The sequence below is a fragment of the Antennarius striatus genome, chromosome 16, assembly GCF_040054535.1.
Source record: "Antennarius striatus isolate MH-2024 chromosome 16, ASM4005453v1, whole genome shotgun sequence".
Classification (NCBI taxonomy): Eukaryota; Metazoa; Chordata; class Actinopteri; order Lophiiformes; family Antennariidae; genus Antennarius; species Antennarius striatus.
The window spans coordinates 2,679,462-2,699,311 of NC_090791.1; the positions used below are offsets into that span (position 1 = coordinate 2,679,462).

Below are 19,850 nucleotides of genomic sequence, written 5' to 3' on the forward strand. Positions count from 1 at the left end.
AATATTCCACTCGTGTCTCCGCTCCTCTTTCTAAAAATACTCTCCCAAATCAAAATCCATCAACTTGCCCGGGCGTTCTTTCTCCTCCTCCTCCTCCTCCTCCTCCTCTTGTCAGTCAAGCCCCATGAGCTCGACCTCCTGACAGCTTCCTCCTCTTCCTCTTCTTCACTTTGTGCACGCCTTGCTTCACTCCTCTTCCTCTCTTCCGTCAGGGAAGGCTCCTCCGTGTCGTTTCCTCCCTCCGCGTCCTTGTCTGCTTCATCCGGCTTGCTTCCTCTCGCTCCTCAGAATGACTTCTCCCCCCTCACTGATCTCCCTCCCTTACTCCTCCCCAGCACCCCCACCAACCCTCTCTGCCGGTTGCTGCCGTTTCGCTCCTGCTTTGCTCCGGTTTTCTGGCGGATTCTCTTCCCGCCGCACCTCCTCCTCTCCTCCCCCTCTTCCGTCGCCGCCGCTCTGCCCAGGCAGCCGGCGTTACCGATAAGAGCGCCCGTCTCGCACTTCACCGTCCTTGTACCCCCACTACCCCCCCACCATCATACCGCCACCGTTTGCCGCCGCTTAGTCACACGGTCACAGTTGGATCAGAGACTCTTCACATGAGAGTTTGAGAGGAGCTCAGAAACACCACAGGAATTTGATCACTTTTAATTTTACATGTTCTTTGAGTAGGAATTAAGATGTGGGAGAGGGGCTATAATTAGACACTCTTTAGTTTATTAGTTACAGAAGTTTGTCAAAAACCAGTTAATAAGGTGTTGTTACTAAAACCACATTTTAAATCGTGATTCAACTTTTATTAAAAAAAATTTGAGCCAAGGTGAAAAATCTTTTATCTGCATGTGAGGAAATTTGTTGAACTGAACTGCTTTTGAAAACATAAAAAAAACCGGATTCTTTTGTGGGTTTTCATTTTATGCTGATACAGTTTTGGAATTTTTAGTGTTATGTTGGGTATGTTTATATCAAGGTTCAAATATGTGAGTCTCAAAGAAGCGATAGAACTTAGATGCTGTCGCTAATTTCTATCTGCCTTTTTTAGTCCTGTGTTTGATGCATGAAGTAAATGTTACTAACAAACATTTAATACAGTTATGTAAATAAGTTATCTTTTTATTTATCGTTGTTTATAGAGTGTGATTGTTAGGCGCTCACGTAAAATCCTTGTCATCAGAGTGAAAGCTTTCCTTTGACTCTCTATCGCCCCCAGTGGATTCGTAATGAACTGCAAAAAACACAAATCAAACATTGTTATCATTTGTTTTTTTTGTGTTTATTTATCTATTTCATTTGAAGTGCAGTTGGGTGATGCGGTGACACCTAGTGGTGCGTTTGAATACTACAACCTACTGAATGACCCTCATCTTTCTCTGAGGGGAAGACTCGAAGGCGTCACAGTTTGTCCTTTCTGGGCAAACACGATGAAACACACAGACTAAAAAATAACTACATGAATGTCCCTTTTAATCTTTACACACTTCATTTGTTGGCAAAATCTTTGAAGGGAACCAGTTTAAAACCCTTCACAGCTGTTATATACGTCATTGTAATGATCTCTTTTTTATTTTCTTAAAAGGAATTAAGTAAATAAATCACTTTGAACCTTAAATCCGGTGCCTTCAAACTACAAAAAAGCAAACAGGAAGTTGTCAGAAAAATCATTGGCTGTAATTCCTGATAAATGTGTCGTCAGCATAAAAATGTGTTCAACAACCCTCGGAGCAGCCGTGAAGTGAGCCGTGCTTTAGCACAAATCTTTCCACCTTATTTCTTATTTAAACCCATTTCTCAACGCTTTACGGGCGAGGCTTCTGCGCTCCTTCTGCCAACGGAACACTAACCAATGAAAAATAACCCTCCTGCAGCCAAACAGGCTTCATCAATACAGGGAGCGCAAAGTGTCTGTCAGGGATGCTGCAGAAGATACAGATACAGAACTGAGCTCCTCCTTCACGTTCACGCCAGGCGCCTGCGCCGGATTGTCGTCACCACCCCAGATAAGTTGTAAATAAATGAATCACTGCCAACAAAACGATTATAAAACAATCAACTCAAAACGAGACCAGCCTCCCGATAGTTTCCAGCTTCACATGACCGGACTGAATTTGGTTTTGATTCTTCGGCTGAACGGGATGCATCTTGCACCGTCAAATAACCAGCCTCGATAAATTAGAGACGTTGGAGGAAGAGATGGAGAAGAGCTCGAGTTACAAACAGCAGGGATGCAAAAATGTCAGATACATCAATATCTACTTACCCTAAGCCTACCTCACACACTAACACACACACACACACACACACACACACACACACACACACACACACACACACACACACACACACACACACACACACACAGCCTACAGCTTGAGTCACAGGCAGCCTTCCAGAGCCTGGATCCACAGGGTGAATAATTAGCTGGGAGCCATAAAGAGGGTTCCCCGGTCCAGCTCTGCAGTCAGAGCAAAGAACAGCTCAAAGGCTCCAGATCTCACATTTGCAATTCTAAAACTTGAGGGAAATCACTGATTAATTAGGGGTAAATCCAACGCCAGCATCAGATACAATCACCCCGGCCTCGATTCTCGCTCGCCTTCCCACAACAACATTCTCCTCGGATCAAAGCGCTCGTAGCGGTTGAGGAAGCATGGCGGACTGTTAGCATAGCACGCATGCTAATGATCTCGGCAGGGCCGCTCCGGAACTGTAGCCACGGGACGAAGACGGCGGCGGTTGAGGATGATTCATGAGGAGGCGAGCTAACTGCTGGCCTTGTCCGTGAAAATGCAGGTGAGGCGTCTGACATCGGCGAGTGGATGAAACATGAGACGGGTGAACAAAAAGCGGCGGGCGCCATCTTTGGAGCCGGGTGCGATTCATCAAAAGCCCCGGCTTGATTTAAAGCGACAGTGATGGCAAGCGGGGCGATGAATAGCTAGTCTTCTGCTTTATGGGTTTCCTCTGTTAAATGCAAAGGGGAGAGGGATGGGGGGAAGTTCACCTTTCAACCCCACCCCACCCCACGCTACCTCTGGGTAGCAAGGATCTGGGGAAACAGGAATTGCTTGGATGGTGATAATGATTATGATGATGCTCCTGTAATTACAAGGCTGTATCTTCAGCGCTGCTGATTAGCATTATTAGCATTAAGAGCATGCTAACAGTTCAAGCTCAAACCACCTGATGGCTCATGATGATCAAACACGCTTCCGACATACGTAGCTACACGCTACACGTCTGGCTAACATGAAACGCCAATCCAGGCGGCTTTGATGTCTCAGTTAGCGAACGTACGAAACTCAGATCACGTTGAACCTGAACCGAACTCCGTCAGAAGAAAACGAAGATGACGGACATTCACCATAGAAGTAGAAACAGAGCCTCAGAGCGACGGATCAAAAACTGGAGGGGCTTTACAGATTTTTACAAATGGGTTGTTTCGATCATCAGACATCGAGGGGAATCCGTTTCATCAGAGCTAAAGCGTCTGGCGGCTCTGAAAGAGATTCCTCATTTGTCTTTTTACGTATGAATATCAAGAAAATACGATCACGCAGCAAAGAGGAGCGAAAATTTTTTGTTGCTCTTTTTCTCTTTGCTCTTTTTTTTTTTGGTTCGGACAGGCGGATCAATGCTGACTCGGTGGCATTCATCTTGTTAAAACGTGTTTGTGAGAAGGAGGGAGTTCATCCACAGCTAATCTTACTCACCTGTTTACTTACCTGCTGGTCTGTCTGAGGGAAGAGATGGAGAACGTCGGCACCGGAACACTGATGGATTGTGGGTCATGTTGGGTTCAGGTGTTCATTAAGTGCGTTGGGCTGGTGCAGGTATTAAAAAGCCTGACCTTTGCTTTGCTAGTTCCCAGCATATCGTCTGGATAAACACTGATTATCAGATATCAGAGGAATAAAACGGCAGAACTCAAAGTCCAAACCTCCACCAGGTCGGATGTTCAAAAACAACAGCAGCTCCTCTTATTGAGGATTAAAGATATTATTTTGGACTCCATCAACCCCGTCTTGTTAACTTATTTAGGTAATCATGTTTGTTTGAAGCTAGTACAAGAGAAATATAGTCTGGAGTGGAGGGTGGTGGTGGTGGGGGGCATTGTGGAAAAAGGCTTTTCATTTCTGGAATGGCTTTAAAAATAAGATGGTGGATGGAGAGTTGGTCCGTCTGATTGGAACTGACCTTCAGGTAGAGGTCGCGTCTGGGATGACGGAATTAAATCTCACAAAGCTCTAACGGTGTTTGTGCGGAAAAAATATCAAACATAAAGCCAGGGTTTTCTTTAAAAGCTCAATTTTTTTTTTTAAAACAAGGACTCAAGTGAAAAAAACGTTTTTTTATTACATCAGATCTAATCCATAACAGAAGCAATCATTTTATTCCCCGGCATAATCAGCCAATCAATCAATCAAGGTGAAAGTAAAACTGGTTCCAAGAGCTGGAGCTGATGTTGCAGCGTAACCACGACAACCTGATGCTGGTGAGTTTTTATAAGGTAAACAGTTCTGTGGTCAGGAAACACACACACACACACACACCTCAATAAAAGCCTGCCTGATGAAGCTCAAATGTGTCACCGTGGTAACGGTTGCACCATTATTTTTGCTTTTAATTAAGTCCCGGCGTAACATTTAGCAGAAGGTTAAGGCTTTTTGTTATTTGTTATTTTTACTTCTTATGAGTTCAATCTAACAAAATTCAACATTTCAGTTTGACTCAATTGATAAAGGAGTATTTCATCAATTTAGCGCCGCACTCCAGTGACATCATCAATGGAGCAGAACAAAATTAAATGTGTTTTTTCGTTTTCTTCAGCCTCCACTACCCAACAATGCACCCTGTTGCTGCATCATGCTAGCAACTAAAGCGAGTCTGTCTGTCGAGATCTAAGTTGATTTTCCAGCTGGATCAGAAGCGAACGCCCTCCGTCTGAGGGTCACGAATAAAACGTTGGGGGTGAGAACTGAGCGACGGATGTTTGAGATGATTCTCAGCTCCCTTTGTGTGTTTTCTGATCGATCAGACCGATCGTACCTTCCTGCTGTCGGCACCTTCCCAGCGTAAGACAAGAGAGAGCAATTAGAGCAGAAGGGAGGCCCTTCCAGCAGGAACGAGGACCTGGTGGATCGTTCGCCGCAGAATGAATCTGTTAAAGGCTTTAAAATTGCGTCTTTGTTTGGATAAAAGCGAGCGTTGGGCTGTTTATCCTGCTGGATTCCCACTCTCGCTATTAAAGCGTTAGCTCTGCTTAAACCAATAATGTCCCTCGGCTGACGCTAACCAAACACACACTGACAGCTTGGCAGCGGAACAACCTCGACACACACACTCCTGCCCTTTACAACTCCCTTCGGCCACCCACTCACAAGAAGTTCACAAAGACACACACAATTTGCATCAGGCTGAAGAACGAGGCGATGGAGGTGTGATCTCTGCTGGGTCGTTAAAAGCACTTAATTGCAACATTATTTGCCAAAATCACGAAGCTGCCGGCGTTCTTTCTGCAGGTTTTTGAAGGAGTTGGAACTAGAAGGGACTAGAACAAACCCCGGGCACGAATCCCACTCAGATTGGATCCAGATCTGGATTGCAGTCTGGTTTGGAGGGCAACACCACCACCAACGAGTTTAATTGCTAGGACAGTTTGTTGGAGGCCACGCCCCCATGTGCAGGTGGAAGATTCCCATTGGTTAACACAACTTTGGGAGGTCTTTTGTTGGAATACGAGATTCCCCTCAATCGGTTTGACGCAAAACCTTTTGACGCAAACCGGGCTTTTGAATATTGAGGTCTTTTATTTGTCTAAAAGACTGAGCCTTGGGGTTTTATGATTTCCAAAACTTGCCAATTTAATAATCCTTGGAACTCATTATTTATTAAAAAATGTAAAATTCTTTCCCTCAAGCAGAGTTTTAGACTGTTTGGACTCAAGAAATGATAGACATGTCAATTATTTTTCCAGAAAATGGTAAGAAAAGATCCTCATCGAAAATGAAAACGATGAAATTAGATTCAATTCTTTTTGGATTAAAAACACTTGAAAACTCAATGACGAAACTGTACAGAAGAAGTTTCTCTCTGCAGAGCATTTATAAAGAACTAATCCTCGTTTTCTACGTTTTTTCATCTAAGGATATAAAATCTATTTCCTCAAGTCCGACACAACTGAGGAGCCAGAAACTAAAAAGTCCCAAACTTTAACCTCATTTCTAATTTCTGCTTCATATTCAAGATTTCAGTCGTCGGCTGGAATCGGTGCCTGAACTCCCGCTGCGTTCAAAGCTTCTGGTGTCCGTCAGACTGGGACTCTTATCATCCTCATCGAGAGTCTACCTCGCCGTGACGACTCGCCTCATGGATCACGAGGCTGTCAGTCGAGGCACTTTCTGCCGACGGCGGACAATTTTGTTCGGTGACGTATTTCTAACGATCCTGGAATCACAAGTCACTGACACCGATGTGTTTTACGTCTCTCTCCGTCTTCTTGCGCTCCTTCTTTTGCATCATTCATTCTCCTTTCCCTCATTTGAGCATTTGTTTTGGGGGGGTTTCCACGGTTATGACAGCTCCCGCCAACAGGCATGCAATGTGCGACATGAACGATGAGGCCGGTCAGGTGATTTATGTTTTGCATAAGGATCAAAGTCAATTATGTCTGAAATGAACCTGTCTGGATTTACCTTCTAAATAATAAAAGACAGGCTAAAGACAATTTCGGAGGGGGAGAATAGAAATCTCCGAGCAGCGGCTGCCACAACAGTTCTGGCTAATGATGCTATTAGTCCTTCGCGGCGGCGCGATCAATCAAGGAAGTGATTACCATGAGCAGGAACGAAGGGCCGGGTCGTTTGTCAGATGTGCTGCGTGTAACCTTCAAGACTCGACTGCGAAGCGGCGCACACACCTCAAGGCGGCCCGCAGCACCAGAGTAGAGCAAAATATAGCTGTTAATGCCAAAGGAAAAAGAAAGTCTGGCACCAGACTGGGGTCGTTGTTAAAAAGCAGCCATTTCTAATTATTCATACGCCTTTTCTTCCTCCAAATACCACCTTCGTTTACGAGCGCTGTGCCTTCGTCTGGGTCAGCGCTCCTTTCTGATCAGCTGCGGGTCGTGCCTTTCATCCCTTTCAAAGTTCCAGTGAACAAGCCTGGATCTAAAAAAGATCACCATAGCAACAGGCAGTCAAAGCTGCCGTTATTCACAACTTCTTGGTGTGTCTGTTGGTGACTGACCCTCAACATGGGGACGGCGACTTTGCTGGAAGTACGCCTCCCTTCTGATGAGCGAATGGTAGGTTCATTTCACTCCCTCCTATACAAAGATGCAGGTTTCCCATCATCCCTCTGGGAAGACCTTGCTATTTACTTGGAGGCGACGAACTGGAAATTGATGATTCAGGTAGGTGGGAGCAATTGCAAAGAGGCGTCACAAAGGCCAGAAGCGATTGATGTCCAGAAAACGAGACTGTATTTACTCTTTCAGGCAGTTTCCAAGAGTAAGAGACATGAACTCACGAAAGTACAAATCAAACCACCAATTAATGATCTTAATCTCCTTCCTTTGGCCTGCCGCCACCGAACGTGTATCTCTATGCCCTTCCAGGAATGAGTGGACTCTGGAGACCTGGACCTCATCTTCTGCTAACCTTTTTCGACACCATTTGGCTTTAAATAAAGGCTCCAGAGGGAAAACGCCATAAGACGTAACAGAAGAGTCTGAATGGTTGATGAAATGTTCACCGCTTCATTCCTAGAACGGGTTTAATGACTTAGCAAATGAGGGGACACAGAGGAATGAAACCCACCAGTTCATCTTTCATCTATTCATATTTCCAGCTTCAGGCTGCTTTGAGAGGTCTTTTAATTATCGGTTTAAAGCTATGAGGTTTTTAAATTGTTTAAAACTCATTTGCTGTTGCCGAGACATGATGGCGTTGCTACAAAGATTTCAGCAAAAAAGAAACCTGTCTAGAAAAAGGAATCAGGTTCCAATGATGGATTTGCCACCTGTACTTATCCAGACTTCAGCCGCTCATGAGCGGTGGCAGGTGGTTCTTATATCGATGTCTTTTGTCATAAAATCTTTGAGGCACAGGCGTCGGTCATCCTTGACAGTCACAGACAGGAACAGAAACAGAATCCATCGTGGCGTGATGTTGGATGGAGATGGAGGAGGAGAGGATGGAGGTGTAGAAACACACCATCATTCATCGTGAAGGCTTGGACGTCTCGAACAGCCATGTGATGTTTCATAAAACACCACGCCAGAGTCTTCTCCCCAACTAAATAATGAACGATGAGTGGAACCACTGGACAGTTTTCCTTGAACCGAACCTATAACAGTCTGATGTGGATCCGGGTAAATGAGAGGACAAAGATTTCCTCATCGCACAAAAACTACCGCGTCAATATGTGAAACTTTTTAGCGGAATGAGCGATGGGTCGGTCAAACTCAACGGACTCGTCCAGAGTCGTTCAGCTTCGGCGGAATGCCATTCCAGTTATTAAAGACAGTTTTGAATTACTCAGCGATTCCATTTCCTTACTTTCAGCTTTTCAATGAGTTCAAATCCCAGACCTGGAGCCAAATGTTTCCCCCTAATGACATTAGAAGATGTACCCATAATTTCTGTCTCATCCAAGTCAGAAGGGAAAGACCCAGGAAAAGACTGTTAAGAATCTCGAGTGCCAGACACCTGCTAGATTGTCCCTCACATTTCTTAATGCTTTTCACACCTAGAGAGAAGTGGTGCAACAAAACCGGTACTGAATTTCACTTCAACACAAAAGTGCAAAGAATGTGTGATGTTCATTTGAGAAGAAATACCCATTCAGCTTTACTTTTTCACACCATGTTTGCTAGTGTCACTAGATCTCATTGTAACGCTCAGTTTCACTTGGCTGCACAACACTGTCAGGTATTATCGGACTTCATATTTAAAAGTTTAAGGCTTTAGATTTTCATGTTTCTTTGTTTTTATGCTGGAAATAAATTCAGATTATTGCTCTGCAGATTCCAGAACAGTTCAGCTTGTCGTTACGTGAAGAACAATTGCTCAAATTCGGTAAGGCGGGTGATTGTTTAACCAAATTCAGTTTGGCCATTTCCGTTATCTCTAATAGCTTTTAAAACACAATTAAAGTCAGTAACAAAGTCTACGGCAAATCCTAACCCCGACACAGAAGTTATGATGATCTTTAATTGCATACAAATGCTGTGAATTTGCATTAACGTTGCTTATTTCCAGTGACAAAATAACCCTTTTCTTCTCGTTTTCCTTTCAAAAGAATGAAAAGAACAGCGGTGGCGGCGACGCTGAAGTTGCTATAAATTATCACCAACATCAGTCACACTGCCCTCAGCAAGTCTGGACTCATTTCTAGCACTACAATCTCAAACTGAAAATTAATTTTCAAACTTCTAAAGAGGTCACCCTGATGTGAAGTTACAGGAGTGCAAGTCATCATTTTCGTGGCTAATTCAAGACAGTATTCCTCCCCGACCTCATTCAGACCTTCGTCTTTAAAACTATGTTCCATAGCCGATTAAAATGCAACATTTACCCCCGAAGCCCCCTGAACATGTGGCTTCTGGTGCTCATAAATGAGGGGATGAAGGGTGAAGGAGAGGAAGATCCCTCTCGAGCCAGTCCAGCTGCTTCCTCTAGGAAGCCTGACCCTTCTGGGAAGCTACTTTTAGGAGGGTGCAGGAAAAAGATTGCCTTCCTAAGCAGCGTAAGTGCTCGCATGAATTAAAGATGAGCTCGAGTTCTTCTAGCTTGGATTGTCTGGAACAGATTTCCAATTAGCGTTTATATGAAAACCTGTAACCATCACGTCGTTTCATTTGCAGGAATGTACGTGACATGTCTCCGGTCAGGTTTCAGGGTCACCGCGGTCCCGTAATTACCCCTACCTCTGTCTAAAGGTTTGTAATGTCTACATTAGTCGCTGATGAGAATAACGACTTGATGGACACTGAGCATCAGTAATATGCTGAAATTAAGATGGGAAATTATGTTCAGAAGGACTTACTAGGTGATTTTTAAATCCTGCAGTCTTGGGACTCGCCTTGTTTCTCCAAAGGAACCTGAGGTGACTAAACACAAAGCAAAGCCAAGGCTGATGGAGACAGCAATAATTTGCCATCCAATGGCCACAAACCAAAGTCTGTTGGACTTGATGTCGAAGCTTTGATGAAAACAGAACGGATTCCCAAAGTTATCGTGTTTCGTGTTTCATACTGAGACGATTACGAATGCGGGGTACTTAGAGATGCACTTTCAGGCCATTAAACACAAAATTATTTCCTGTACCAACAACAATTTCAGTTTTTAACTCCTTCTCACAAGTAAAATGATTCAAACACAAGCAGAGAAAAGGTGGAGAAAATCATTAAAAGATCAGCAGTTTTCAGACGCTGCGGATTATTTCCTATAAACATAAAGAACCAGCCAACAATCAAGCATCACGTCATTCCAGCCAGACAAAAACATCGGACTCTGTGGGAGACGTTTTAGAGAAAATGCGTTAACACTTTCATGTTTCTTCTCCTTGCTATTTTTGGTCTAAACTAAAGGTATTGCATGTCAGATGAAACAAGGCTTGTTGAGGTGTACCTGCATCAGATCTGCATGGTACAGATAAAATAACAGTGGAGGCGGCTTCTACTTTCTGTGACCTTAAACATGAACTATCTATGGGCAGCGGCGTGTCCTTACAGCGTATATATTTATGGCTGAGAAAAAAAGGTCATCAGGGTGCACTGGCCTCCTGACACATCAGCATGGGCTGAAGTTGTTTTACATACCAATCACGATGGTGAATTCTAAAAGTAATGCAGTATAACTTGATTATTCCACGACGCAGTGGAAAAGCATTGTGTCATTAAATCACAACGGGGCAAAGGTTTGGAAAGAAACCCTTCACGGAGAAGACACAACTGAAGAGGCAAAGGTCGTAAAAAGTCTATTCTTTTTAATGAGAAGTTAAGGAAATACGACAATGGAAACTCAGGTGCCTGTTGGTTAACAAGCCAGGAGACAACAATAGCATGCCCTGGATGCCAGCAGAAGAATGAATGCTTTCATTATTGGGACTGAAATCTTTGACACCTAGAAAGACCATGAATTCTCCAAATGCCACTTTTGTGCAGGGGAAAGTCAGACCTGGAGGGATTTGAATGCTATGAAGGCAGTCGTCAGAAAATAAAGCAATTAAAAATGAAATGGCGGGTACGTCTGGAATCCACTAGTTGCTGTGAAAAGTGGGCAAAGGTACTGTTTTCTTTCCCGGGTCTTATTATGGCGGGGAAAACTAATTGGCGAGGTGTAGACGCTTCGGAAAACAAACAGTTGCTGACCTTTATTTCGTGAAACCGGAAGCTACAGAAACGTTGATGCGTGCAATAAAAGCAAAAACGTTACGTAAAATGTCAGCAATTTTTACTTAATTAATAGCTGTGTCATAAATGTAAATGGGATTTAGATTTTTATTCCAGAGAGGAAAACAACATCTTGAGGCTTTTTCATCAACGACGGCTAAACACTCATAAATTAAGCATTACTTAATTATCAAATAATAATTAGATCCCCCTCCATCCAGGGATTATACGACAGGTGGGCGATGAAGTAATGATCTATAAATGAGGATGCCACCTCAGGTATAGACAAACACATAAAACGCAGCACCTCCAGCACATTTCAGGCTTTACGGCTCAGCAGAATCGTCTTTAATCGCTCGATGCAACTATTTGGAAACTGTTCTGTAAGTCAAAGCGACCTTAGAAAGCAAAAACGCCTCATCAGCATATAAATAGCAGAGGTTTGCCCCACGCATCAACAGGAAACGGATTGTGCTGTTCGTTTTTGTCGCAGGATTCAAATTACGAGCGAAAGGCTGATTACTTTGTCGCATTTTGCCGCCAAACGGGAATGGAAAATCCAAAGTATGGTTGGAGTAGATTTGTAGTTTAAATAATTCAACATATATTTATATGGGTTGTGTGTTGAAAATTTAATATCAATTCCCCATGAATAAATACTTGATGGGTTAAATGATTCTATTGAAGGAGTGCTTGCTGACAGATCTTGATGTCTATTTCATTTGGTCTGAAGATGAAATCCAAAGCATTCGTATCAGGAGGTCACAGAGAGGCGCAGCAGCGTGAATAAAACTCCTACATCATTAAAAAAAGGAAAAACAAACATTGACTTTATGGAGAATAGGTCTATATACTACATTAGCGATGTGCATGTATAAAAATGATATTGTCGTTGAAAGGCGACTCTTCAGTGCCCCCTGGTGAAAGCATCAACGTCAACGTCAAATGCGAGTGAAAGCTTGTGGGAATTAAAAAACACGTGTTTTCATATATCAAGGGAGCAACAATGAAGCAATGAAGTCATCCGTCCATGCAGCAGGATAGCCTCTTAAAATAAGTCAACAGTCAAAAAAGATCAGTTGGCTAAGATTAAAACTAGCTAGACAAGATAACTCAGAGTTTAAATCTTCAAACACAGAAAACATTTTATTGCTGTCAGACGGGAAGAATGATGAAACACCAAAACCACCAACACCATTAAATAATATAACTTGTGTTAAACTTGAACATGTGATCAGTGCTTCTGGTTTTATCGATAGTATCTGGACTTAAAAGCACTGCAGACGTAATTAACGGCCCAGAGTTGATGGTTGTAAATCCGCCCTTCTTTATGACGGAGCGTCTTGGCTTCTGTAGATGCTGACGTATCGCTGAGCAGCCGCATCGATAAATATGACCTTGGTGCTGGCTCCCTATTAAAAATGCACTCGCTGGACTCCAAAGGAGACGGGAGGCGAGTTTCAGACGGACAAGCTGTTACCGGGCTGAACCACATCCATCGTGATGGGGGAGCAGCTGTCACCGGCCTCCTCAAAAATGGCAAAGCATAAAATAAAATGACCAAAGAGTTGGCAGACCCACTCGGGCATTTTCACCGGCATCCAACGGAGCACAGTAAAAAATGTAAAAAAAGCAACTAAATTTGATCAGGCAATGGGATTTTAGAGGCTTTATTATATTTTTCAGCTGGTTTCATAATAATAATAATGAATAAATATAATGAAGAGAATGATGCCCCACATGGTGGAGCGGAAAGCAGGCTGGAAGCCAATCAGCTTCATTCATGCTGCTTTTGCTAGCTGGCTGGGGCCCAGCACAGCTCGAATGCGGGGGTGTCTGTTGTCGACCCCCCCTGAGTCCAAAAATATCTCCTGAAATCTGCAGCGACCGTGATAGTAGCAGCAAACTGCACAAACAGGAAACCCTTTCAAAAATAATAAAAATAAAAACAACTCCATTATATATATATTTTTAAATCTTTCTTTTAAATCTGGTGCCATTTTTGTCCACTTTTTTTTGTAAAACGAAACATTTTTAAGAAGCTCTATATTCATAAATATAATCCAACATTTCTTTTTTTTTCCAAATCAAAAACCCTATTTTGCATAAACGCAGAGATCAGAAAGAACAAATCGAGCTCGCATAAGAGGCTAAAAGTACCTCAGAAGTGATTAAACTTCAAAAGATCCGAAAGCAGCGGCTGACGCCACTTGCTCTGATTCCTTCGTACATTTCTCCAGAGACCATCTCGGTCGTCGGAAACATCCAACGCCACCTGCTTTTAAGTCAGCTGCCTTACCATTTGACGGTCCAGGAACACACGGATGTGTTGCCAGGAGACGACACGCATGATGGATGCTTCTTTTTTCAAACGGAACATACACTGTTTAATACCGACTGCTCGATTATCACCAGCTTCTTCTGCAGACCAGGAAGTGACCATATTTGATTGATTCCTGTAACGGTGTCGTTCTCGTCTGTAGCCGCACTCTGATGCTTCCGTTGGACCTCACGTCGTCAGTTGTCATCTTCTTGGCGTGGGGGTCACCTAGTGGTGGGGGTCAGATCTCCACTATGAAGGTGCTCTAATGGTCGGGCCAGAAAGTCATAATTTCCGGCCTTTGTCGGCCTCCGACTCTCATTAACACTCCTCATTATCACAGAACGGGCTACGAAGGCGATCCGGTGTCTGACCCCCCCCCCCCCGTAAGCCCGTGGCCCTGGATCATTTTATGAAAGCAATTAGAATCTGAAATCCAGACTCCATAGCCTCTTTAATTTTTGGACACCTCTGGATACACTCCCATTACTGAACAGCGTTCTGCTGCAGAGACCGGGGAACAAAAAGACGTCTCCCCATTTCATTTGACAGAAATGTCAAATGTTTCAGATGCATTTCAAATGTTGATCCGATCCGTTTCCATCCGATCCGTCCATGAACACCTGCCGGATAAAAGCTTAAGAAGCTGGTGGTCCAACGGAAGCCACTTCTGTTCTGGTTCAGGGACATTTCTGATTGTTCCTGCGTTTCAAAGAAACCAGAACGATTTATTTCCTTGTCATGAAGCCTTGGCAGAACGCGTCCTTGAAGTACCAGATCATGTCGTCCTTGTTGTCGTGTTTTTTGTGGAATAGAATGGAAACACCGGCCCCAATGAGTGACATCCCAACCGGTTTTTGTTCTCTGTTTATGCTTGTAGAACCCTGTAACCTGATCCATTTTTACTTCATTCTCCCATCTTGACTTGATTGACTTGATTTATTTAGTGGATTTAGTTACTTTTTAAATTTTTTTTTACAGAATCTGTTTTCATATCCCATCAAGCAGCAGGATTTCAGCGTTTGAATGCTAAACCTGTGATTCTCTCGATGTTTTTCAAATTAATTATTTTGTTAGGGAGAGGGGGAGCATTCCCTTTTGGTTTGCAGCTCCCAGGAGAGAGGAGGTATGATTATTACTAATAAGGAAACACCGTCTGCATGATGATGTCGTAATCAGAGAAGAGAATTATCAGGTAATCTGAAAAGAACCTGATAGGAAGAAATTCTCCCGACCTTTGCAAAGATCATTCTGTCATTTTTTACACCAAAGGTTAACAAAACACAAGTAATTTGCTCTATTTTCCTGCACAAACATTTGACTCATTATTTGATAAATTATTTAAAGCTGAAGGAGAAGATATATAAATTTTGCAAATCCTTACGGCGGCGCTCATTCCTCCTCGGGAAATTTATGCGAAGGCATAAATTAGATCTGGTCTTTGCGGGCGTGATGAAGCGTCCTTGACAGAGCTGAATGTCCGGCGTGACATCATCCGTTCAGAAGAGCGTTCATTACATTTCCGTTTAGTAAGACTGGCGCTGTTCTGCATATTAAAAGCGATGGGAGTCGGGTGTTGAAGTCGTGAACGCTAATTATGGTCCTTTAATGGGCGATACCATATACAGCGGTTGTGTCAGAGATATATGGCTCCACACAGACCAAATTAATCCCCCCAGGCTGGGGGGGATTTGTGTGTGAAGATTAACACATCAATGGACGTTTTCATTTTGCAGGCAAGGTAACGACTTAATTGAAACTATAGCAGGAGGAAAAACCCAGAACCGACTTCCTGTTCCGACCCAACACAGAAGGTTTGTCTTCTCCGGAGTGGGAACTGATGTAAGGTGAGGAAATACAGACGGCTGTTAAGTGCCCTTCAAACCACCGGAGTGTCAAACCTCCCCGAGGGGGGGGGGGGGAGGGAGTCAAGGAGCAGAGGAAGCATCACAACAAAACAGATGACAAACCCACAGAAGGCGCTCAGGGAGGTGTTCATCCGAGGGAGGTGGCCTCCGTTTGTACGAGTCTTCCTGATCCGATTGCTTCGTAACGGCCAGCAGAATCAAGACTCAACATTTAATCGACTTTCGTTGTATTGAAAAAAGGAAGACATTTGAGGGAAAGGGCCAACCGGATTTCCCCTAAGGGGGAATCTCAATTGATTGGGAATGTAATCCACGGATGCATTTAGCGTGAACGGAGAGAATGCCTCGGTGTGGGTGGAGGCGGCGCTCGCTTTGTAACCTCCAGGAAATTCCAGCCTCACAAAGAGCAGGTGAGACTGCAGAATGGTAATCGTGTTTTTTGGTTTCACACAAACTATTCAAGCGTTTTATAGAAGTCCTACATATAAAACTTCCATCAGCTGACAACGTCTCATCTCTTTAGCGTTGCATGGATAGCTCGGTTCCAAACCCACCATATGTCTTTGCGTTTGAAATTTCACACGTCGCCGTCAAGCCGTTTGCATTGTGCAGCCGGTGTTTACTCCACATCGACAGAAGACTGAACAATATGCTCCCGCAATCTGTTATTGGTCCACAGCAGAACGTCGGAGAGTCTGCTCCCCTGGAAACTCTTAAAACCGTTAACTTAAAAGTGGCGTTACTCTGAATACTGGATATCCAAGGGTTGTGTTCTAGTTGGGAATTTGAAAAGACTCTCAGAGAATCCAGCTGGAGATGGAACTTTGCTCTGGGCCTTCGGCTCTCCAACGGCCAGGCTTTAAAGCTCCCAGATAAAATCAGAGAGGGCAAACACAAAGAAAGAGCAACTGTCAGAAGGAGAAGAAGTCGGAAGAAACAGAAAACACAAGAGCAGCTCCAGTTAAATATTTAGACTTTCTAACTTTTCCCGTCGCTCACTGGAGGCTAAAATTTTCTTGTCCGGGCTGTCAGGCAGCGATTACCACACAAAAGCTCCAAATGTTGGATTTATATTATGACAGATTTCCAACAGTTAAAACCTTCATAAAAATAATGAAGTTCAAAATGTTCTAGAAACAGAATCATTAAGGCCACCTTTGCCTTTTGGAGACCTGTCCATTGGTTGGTTGGGTCGAGCAGCATCTTCTGCAGCTCTCCAGTCCTAAAAAAAGGAATGAAAGGAGGAAGAATCGGAAGCTAAACAGTGTCTGGTACCAACAGGCCAAATAACACAGAGGCAGAAACCACAAAGTCCAAAATCCCCGTTTGACCCGGGTTCAGACAAGAGGGAATCAAGAGGTTTGGATCGGAGTGACAGAATTACAGACAATCCAACCAACAGACGTCCAGAGAAGAAAGACCAACCCTGTCTGGGAACAGGAAGGGATAAAGAATCTAAAAGGAGCGAAAACCAACAAAGAAGGACAAGTAACAGGGGGTAGACTATCAAAATAAAACAGGAAAAAGATCAAACCCTGTAAAAAGACAAAGACGTAGAAGCTAAACAGAAGAACAGTGTTTGGTCTTTGATAATAACTGTTGTTTATTTCCCGAACCTTTTCAAAATAAAAGGCGTATTTCCCGATGATCCTAATTCTCTATCATAGGAGCTACATACTGGTGGAGGGGTGTGCTACCCTAAAGGCTGGCAAAGATCCCGGTTGACAAGACCTCTCAGAGGATTTATTCTGTTTGAGTAGCGTTTGTTTTTAAGGACGCCGCCCGGCCATCGTAATGTTCTCTCTGATAATGAAACTGTATTTCCTGTGTGGACATTTATGTCTGGAATAGATGCGCCGGGGGCCAGAAACCCATGAGGGTAAACACTTTCTCCAGAGCTGGAAGGAACGACCAGATGAAAAGGAGAAACTGTGGAACATCAGGATGTGAAGTACAGATAGTGATCCACGCCGGTGAAATTATGTCAAAGCCCTGCAGGGGAACGGTCCTGGCCCCGCCCACGCCGTCTTTTCTTGTGGATCACCCCCTCGATTAGAGGTTCTGGGTCCAATTGAAGCTAATTTTACACTCATGGCTCGAGGCTTTGGGAGGCGTACCAGAAGATCGGAGTGGAAACAGGACGCTCTGGTTGCTCCACATGAGGCTGGCCTTGTTGGACGGCGACAGATGGCGAGGTCGGCGGAGACTTCCTCTTCCCGTGAAGGCTTCCGGCATGACAGACTCGATTAAGATAAATATAAAGTAAATATTCATAAATGAGTAAACGTTGTGCATTTATAAAATCCATTTTCTATGTAATCTTTCAAGCAGAGTGCTTCTAATAGTTATAAAGATAACATAATTTGGCTGTGATTTCCCAGCCGCTCCCCTCCATTAAGTTATTCTACCATCATTTCTACATGATGCAAACTTTTTCCTTCTTCCCCCGGTGGAGGTATAACGTTAAGGTTCTGATCTAAGCCATTACTGGAAATAAGTGTTCCTAGTTTCTGAGGTGAGGTGCATTTAAGTTTTTTTTTGTGTGCTTCTATTACAAGCAACAACAAGTTTAAAAAAATTCTTGATTTTCCCGGCATTGTGTTCACCGGCGAGATTTAGACGCCTGATGGGAAAGTCATGGATGTTGGAAATGTGCAGCGGTGAAAAAGTAAGAGCTAAAGAGCTAATTACTATAACAACTTTTGGGACTGGCGGTTGGAGGAGCCGTTTTCTGCTCAGTTGGATCCATTTTGGAGTGAAGGACCCGAGACGCCCGGCATTACAAGCCTACACTCGCCGCGCCTGGAGACGGTAATGGGGCGACATATGCGTGCATTTTAAACGTTTTTGTAGGAATTACTGCCGTTTTTGCTGCCACAGCTGCGGCGCTGACGTCCGGATCGTGCATAACTTTAAGCAGAATCGCAAATTACGATGCTAATTTGACAGTGAGTGGAGGGTTTAATCACTCTCTTTTGCATTGCATTGCATTGCATTAGGCTACTAATGAGTCAGGACTGAAATTTGGCACATATCGAAGTAACAGTCGAGCTACAGAGTCATTTAAATGCTGTGTATAAATCAACAGATTCACATTTCAGGGTTTGGCTTTAACATGTGGCTTTAATGTCTGACCCCGCCAACGGGCACGCCTTACCCTTACCTAAGATAACGGTTCTGACTACAAAAAGAGGCTTCATGAATTTCAAATATTTGAGATAAACATTAAAAAAAATTCTATCATAAGGAGCAGCTGTAAATAAACCAAACAAAACCAGAGAGATAAGAGGAGAAGCCAGCGAGGGAGGCGGCCCCAGGAGGAGAACGGATGAGACGGTCGTTTGTTCTTTGCTTTCTGACACAGAAAAGACGTTATCAAATGTATTTGTTTGCTGCACCGGCGAAAGTTAGCTCCGCTTAAAATCTGGAGCAGGTAGTAAAAATCTCCAAGCTGCACTTCTAATTAATTGGCAGACAATTTGTGTAGAGATGTTATATCAAGGAGGAGGAGGTGAAATCCACCTCATCAGGTTGTGTGTTCCGCGTGTCGACATCTACAGCCTGTCATCTACCCAACACCTCTACGTATGAAACCTGTCAGAGATGCCATTTTCCTCCCTTGGAGTCTTCCGATCCTGCCGAGCGGAGATGTGATGATGGATGAGCCCCCTCCTGCTGGCCTGAATAACAGGTTGGCCTCCTCAGGCGGTTCCTCTAATCACCGGGGAGCCTCCGTTCAGAATCTCTCAGCGATCCACCGTGATGGGCAGACCTTCGGGCCGGAGCGCTTTCAGGTCGGTTCCATCTCTGAATTAACATTTGCAAAGCTAATTATCCCCGGGATGCCGTTTGGATTTTTCCAGTCTGAGATGCGGGACGAATGGAGGAGCTGCAGATGTACTTTAATGAACTCGTATTTGTTTTGCCTCCCGGCTAACGAGGACCGAGAGCCGCAAAAAATCATCCGGCAATGACGTTTCATAAAACAAGATGAGAAAACTGAGGTGCAAAGCCGTTGATTTCACTGCAGAGTACAGACATCTATCTGCTAGTGATTTATCTGCAGGATCGATTCCCCGTCATAAACAGCGCCACACAGAGACGACTTAAAGCACCAGGTCATATGATTTCTAAAAACCTTCACGTTTCATGTGTAATAAACATAATTGGTAAAAATATCTGAAGGGAAGAAGGAAAATTAACTCAAATTCGATGGTTTCTTCTTTGGTATGACGAATCAGATGCGGAGGTTCCTGAACGCCTCACG

At 43.8% G+C, this 19,850-nt stretch overlaps 1 protein-coding gene across 1 annotated transcript in view; it reads right to left on the minus strand.

Moving 5' to 3' along the window:
• asic2 (acid-sensing (proton-gated) ion channel 2) overlaps positions 1-19,850 on the minus strand; it is a 191,802-nt gene that overhangs the window by 72,840 nt on the left and 99,112 nt on the right. The gene's annotated exons all lie outside the window — the stretch shown is intronic.